Genomic DNA, 6,000 nt, shown 5'->3' with positions numbered 1-6,000 from the left:
CTTAACGAATTCCCTAACTATTACTTCTAGGTTAAGCTACTAAAAGTTTCGAATAATAAGTTCTATGGTTTTATTTATACCTATATATCCCGTTACTTTAGTATCGTATTCCGATTTAGTTACTTTTTATTATAAGTCCTTAGGTATTTAAAGACGGTTTCGCCGATAGAAAAAGCCCTCTTAAAGCTTTACCTCCTTATCGAGTAATTTAACTAGCTAGGCTTAGTATTCCGGGTCCTATACGGCTACCGTTTTAACCTATTTAACGAACTCTAGGGTCCAAGCGGATATTAGGATATTACTTAGTCGTACGTTAGCGAATATTACCGTAGGTAAGCCTGAATTTTTTAAAAAATGCTTTTCCTATAGGACCGTCGCTATTAGCTAGTCCTTAGCTTCTTCTTTTTTAAGGCGATATTATAATAATTTAAATAAAATATCGGCCTTTTTATTCTACTTCCTTAGGCGGTAGTATATTATAAAGTAATACGAGGAAAGTTATTAAGCTTAGCGAATTTAGCGTCGATTTAATACTTTTACCGTAGTAAAGTACGTTAGGTTTTAATAATTTAAGTATACTTTTATTTAATACTAAATACCTTCGAAATAGTATCGCTACTTTTCGAATGCGTCGACGATTACTAATAGTTCCTTATTATATATCTTATAATTTATTTCCGCTAGGGTAAGTCGTCTTAAGAAAAAGGCTATTAGTTTTAGTCTTTCTTTATTATCCTTTTATAAAAGGACCGCGGAAATAACGAAATTTAAGGCGTCGGCTTCGACGATCGGAACTTAGTTAGGGTCGAAATATATAAGTACCGGGGCCTTCGTAAAGGTTTCTTTTAATTCTTAAAAGGCCTTCTCCATTTCGACTTCTTATTTCTATAGTTTACGGTTTCCTTTATTAACGCTAGTAATTAGCCTAGCTATGCCTAAAAAGTTACGTATAAATTTACGGTAGAAGTTAGCGAACCCGATAAAGCTTTAGAAGTTCTTAAGTATAACTAGGGTACGCTAGTTAAGAATAACTTCTACTTTATCTTTAGATATAGTAATACCTTTAAGGCTTATGCTATATCCTAAGAACTTAACTTCTTACGTACGTTAGGCGCATTTTTTTAGGGCTACCGCTAAATGATTTTCTATAAGTCGTTTTAAGACTTCTTTAACCCGTTTGTTATATTCTTTTAGCGTATCGGTATAAACTAAAACGTTATCTAGATATACGATAACTCCTACGTCTAAAAGGTCGCGGAAGATATAATTTATTATGGCCTAGAAAGTAACGGGGGCGTTAATTAATCCTATAAATATAACTATATACTCGTATAACTTATAACGCGTTCTAAAGGCGGTTTTTTATTTATCGCCTTCCTTAATCCGTACTATATAAAAGCTAGACTTTAGATTAATCTTAGTAAATTATCGCGCCGTTTAAAATAAGTTCTATAGTTCGTTAATTAGCGGAATCGGGTATCGGACGGATATTATAATTTTATTTAACCTCCGGTAGTTAGCTACCGGTTTTAAAGCGCTAAGATCCTTCTTATTTATAAATATTATAAATATGCCGTAAGAGGCCTTAGATTTCCGGATTTTTCTCATGGTTATTATTTCGTCGAGCTAAGGTTTTAAGGCGTCTAGCTATCGTCCGCTTATAATATATAAGGATCCCTATAAAGAAGTAATCCCCGGGCGAAGCTCGATAGTATAATCCTACGGTTACCGATTAGGGAACCGTTATCCGGCTTCCTTAGTTATAATAGAAACGAAGTTACGAAATTATTCCGGTACTTATACTAAGGCTTCTACTTTTCGTATAGTTCCTATACGAACTAGCCGTAAGCGATAGCTCTAGTATTAAAGCGAATTAAAGTATAACCGTCCGTTTATAAATAATCCTTAGGGGAGATATTCTTTTATTTATTATTACGATAGGATAGTATCGATCTTTTCGTTTAATTTATTAATTTCCTAAGTAATACGATAGATATACTCGTAGCTACGGAGCTTTATTTCATTTATATATTAAAGTCCCCCTAACGAAATCTCCGAGCTATCGAATCTTATTAAGGTTCTAAGCTTAAAGCGTTAATTAATAAGAAGGCGTAATTACTCGACTTTAGCGGCGTTAATTAAGGGTACTTTACTACCGGTATTTAAGAGGATTCGTAAGGGGTATTTTTTTCCTTAATATTTTATTTATATCGTATGGATAGGCCGTTTTCCTAACTTTAGCTCGTTTAGGTTACGCTAAGGGACTCGTAGTTTCTTCGTTATTAGTACTACTTCCGTTACTTCTAGCGTTCCGGGCCGTTTTATAGCCGTAATCTTTACGTTATCTTTATCGTCCCTTTCTTCCGTTAACGCTTACGGGGAGGCATTTAAAAATCCCGTTCTTTATCGGAATCGGATAGCTCCATAATACGGGGAAGAATTTCCTTCTATCGTATAGTAATATCGATCCTAGCCCTTTTATTAGGTAATAATTCGGGCTCCTTCCTTCCTTTCTTTCCCGATAAGATCTTCTTAGGAAGCGCGGGTAAGTCCCGTTCTTTTAAGTCCTTTTTTATAAAGCAAGTTAAGGTTTAATAATTATCCCTTCTATACCTTTAGTAGGCTTTCTTATCCTTCTTTCGCTAATCGATAACGGCTTAGTTAATTCTAGCTAAAGCCTTTTTATTACCTACCTATCGTAAGTCCTTAGCCGGTACGGGTTTCTTACTATCCTTATTTTTACGTTCGTTTACCGGTTAACCTAAGCGGGAACGAGTTTCTTTTACGGATTACCTTTATTATTAATCCGCTTTCGTATGCTCCTTTTACGAAGCGAACCCTCCTTTTCTTAAAATCCCTAGGTTAGCTATTATATTTTTATAGATTTAACCGGCTTCCTTAATTACTTTAAAGAAGGCTTCGTCGCTTTCGGGGATACTACTTAATCGTAAATAAACTAGCTTCGTTATTTCATCGGGTAAAATATAGGCGATATAATTCTAAAAGGTAGTTCCGGACTATTAAACGACGTCGTTAAGATCTATAAACTCGGTAAGGTATTAGGAGATATTTCCTTAGTACTTAAGTTCCTATATCTTTTTAAAGTTACGATATCGTTCGGCGGAATTTTTAAACCGCTTTTAAAGTACTTAGGAATATCCTACCTAAGTATCGACGATTATTAACCGTTCTACCTAGGTTAATCGTTATTAATACTAAAGCTAGGCTTTTTCGGTAAGTATTAATCCTATTTAGTTAATCTTTTAAACGTCCCGGGTAAAACTTTCTTCGTAAGTTTTAAGATAGAATTTAACCTTAATTTATTATAACCGGAACTTAACTAAGTCTTTACCGTTATAAGCCGTAGGCTTAATAAGGTATATTAAATTAATCGTTACCGTAATACTTCGTCGATTATTTATAGCTTTAGTTTAGGCCCGGACCATACGTTCTTCGGCTAGGTCGAAAGGCTCCTAAGATTCCTTAGGGGCGCCGGATAAGCGTCGCGGCCTCTACGGATCCCTAGATTCTAAGCTATCCGAATCGTCGGAATCCCCCGGGTTCCCTAAGGTATTCCGCGGGATCCGTAATAATAGCGGTAATCCTTACCCGGCTTCTTTAAATATAAAAGCGCCTACCGCGGCGTTTTAAAAACGGGCTCTTACGCGCGCGGCGGTACGTTTAGCCGCGGCGTCTTAAAGTACGCCGTCGGAAATAATTTCCCTTATTCTAGCCTCGTTATTAATATATTTCCCGGTAAACGTTATTATAATACGGACGCCCGGCGCGGAAATAAAGGTCCTTATCCTTTAGCTAGCTCTAGCGATAATAAACTTAATATCCGTTAACTTATTACTTAATCGTCGTTACTAATATTCCTTAATTAAATTAGCCGCGTAAGCCTTAAGGTTATCCTTAATTAGCTACGTTTTTTCTTCCATAGTTCCGGAAATAAGGTATTTCTTACTAAGGATTTCGTTAATTTATTTATCCTTCTACGTAGCTTAAAAACTAACGTCCGTTATTAACTTATTATATTCTTCGCGTAGCTAGGTTAAGGCTCGTTAGTTTTATAATACGGCGTTTCGTAATTAATTTATAGCGGCCGTTCGTACTTTATTTTATCGGGTAAACTTAGCTACGGTTTCCTATACATTTTAAGCGAAGTAAGTGCTTTACTCTACGACTTACTTCTAAAACTTATGGATCTATATCTTCGTAATTCGGATACCGGTAGCTTATATAGCCGTAGCGGTTTAATAAAATTACCGTAATTATTCGTACTATTCTTTTAGGATCGTATTTTATCGGTATCCTATATCGACCTAATTAATTAATATCGCTAAGCTTTAATATACTTATTTTATTTACTTATATAAATTTACGATCCATTACGAAGAATTATATATAACTACCCCCGAGTTTATAATCTCCGGGGTATCCGCTATAACTACCTCGTATTCTTAGGGTTAGTATACGACGAGGGATTTATCGGTCGGTTTAAGGATTAATTCTAGCTAGGGCGCCGGAAAGATTCGCTATCGCTCGGTATCCTTAGCCTTTAACTCTATTATCGCGGCTTTTAATTCGTTAATCGTAGCTATTATCTAGGCTACTTCCGCTATAAAAACCGATACTAGTCCTAAGGTAATAATTCGTAGGAACGGGAACGTTTACGGCTCTAGTTCTTTAGTAAAGGATCGAGGTTAATCTAATAGCGATAGTACCGGGGCAGCGGCTTCGGCGTACGATACCGGCTTAGGCGTAGGCTTTCCTTATTATTAACTTATAATAAAGTTATAAAGGTAAGAGTAATATAGAATTATCTATAACAAAAGGATATACTTAGAATAGGTTTAATTCTATTAATAATTCTATAGGGGGTCTTTTAGGTCCTTACCTTCTTTAAGTTTCCTAGTCTTATTCTTATTTTAATATATTCCTAAGGTACCTTCGTACTTTGGTACTCTAATACCTTAATACCGAAGCTATCCGTAGCTTATCTAGGACTTTCCTTAGTAGGTCGCCGAACCGGCGACCTTAATACCCGACATTATCCTCCTAACCTTTTATGACCTGATTATTAGCGTAGGGTTCCCTCCCCGTGTAACACGGTCTGGACTTGGGCGTAGGCATGACTCTGTCTTCGAATAGCGAAAATACCCGTTGGATCTTGGACGGTAGGGACCTTCGCGACGACCCGATTACCGTTGAAGGTGACAGTGTCTCTATCGTAGGAGTACGGGTAGGGATCGCGGACCGTAATTTCTTATCCGTGCTCGTTATTAGAAGCAACGCCGAGGTGCGACAGGTCGACTTCGATAAGAATGATACCTTCCCTGTGCAGGAAAACGCGTCGAAATTCCCCGGCGGTACTGAGGGACTTCTCGCCTATCTTAATGATCTTGATGCCAAGCATTTACTTAGTAGTAGGTTTATTATCGTGGAGAACTATACTACGCCCGGGGGAGAGAAGGTCGGACGAGCTTTTTACGAAGTCGCTAACTAGCACCTCGTTTATACTAGCGATGTACTTGCAGAGCTTACGAGGGGCGTGCATTTTGGTGTAGATATAGGCGCGGACGGGGTTTGTTTCTATAATACGGAGTAGTCCGCTATCTGGCGGGTAGATCCTACGACCGGTACCTGTCTGGCAAAGTTCAACGCCTTATTTCCCTTTTCTACGAGGACTTTAATGCGCGTATGGGAAGAAGGTAGGTACTGTTTAACGATCATAAGATGTGCTAGCTCTGTTGCTGACCGTCTTCGTATTAGATAATTTTGTCCATGCAGTCTTCCGCTACTAACTAAGTGGATAATAATCCGGGGAACTCGCCTATGTTCTTAGGGCCGATAGCATGACGCTCGTTAGCGTAGTCGGCGTGCCTGCCTTGCTACGTAAACTTGATGCGCTAGATAAATGGGAAGACTCGGATATGTAGCTGCTGGAAGACTACGATAATCCCGACGACGCCGTACCTCCGTCGCCCGCCGACGCCT

Source organism: Durotheca rogersii (assembly GCF_024521655.1).
Source record: "Durotheca rogersii strain YMJ 92031201 chromosome Unknown GGS23scaffold_29, whole genome shotgun sequence".
In the NCBI taxonomy this organism is placed as follows: domain Eukaryota; kingdom Fungi; phylum Ascomycota; class Sordariomycetes; order Xylariales; family Xylariaceae; genus Durotheca; species Durotheca rogersii.
Note: the sequence above shows the minus strand (reverse complement) of the source record.